Genomic DNA, 491 nt, shown 5'->3' on the forward strand with positions numbered 1-491 from the left:
TCCCCCAAAAAGCCCCCCAGACCCCTCCCCATGTCCCTCAAGGGACCCCAAAGCCCCCAACTTGTCCCCAAAGCCCCCCAGAGGGCCCCAAATTGTCCCCGAAGTCCCCAAGAGGCCCCAAATTGTCCCCAAAGTCCCCAGGAGGCCCCCACAACACCCCCAGAACCCCCCATGTCCCTCAAGGGACCCCAAAGCCCCAAACTTGTCCCCAAGAGGCCCCAAATTGTCCCCAAAATCTCCCAGAGTCCCCCGCTGTCCCCAAAAGCCCCCAGAGCCCAGGCAGACCCTCCCGGTGTCCCCAAGTGCCACCTGCGTGTCCCCAATAGCCAGGGGTGTCCCCAAGAGCCACCAGGGTGTCCCAACACCTGGGCGCGACCCTGTCCCCCCCTGTGCCACCTGCGTGTCCCCAACAGCCGGGGATGTCCCCAAGAGCCACCTGCGTGTCCCCAAGTGCCACCTGCGTGTCCCCAAGAGCCCCCAGGGGCTCCCAC

Source organism: Corvus brachyrhynchos, unplaced genomic scaffold, assembly GCF_000691975.1.
Source record: "Corvus brachyrhynchos isolate BGI_N302 unplaced genomic scaffold, ASM69197v1 scaffold85, whole genome shotgun sequence".
Taxonomy (NCBI): domain Eukaryota; kingdom Metazoa; phylum Chordata; class Aves; order Passeriformes; family Corvidae; genus Corvus; species Corvus brachyrhynchos.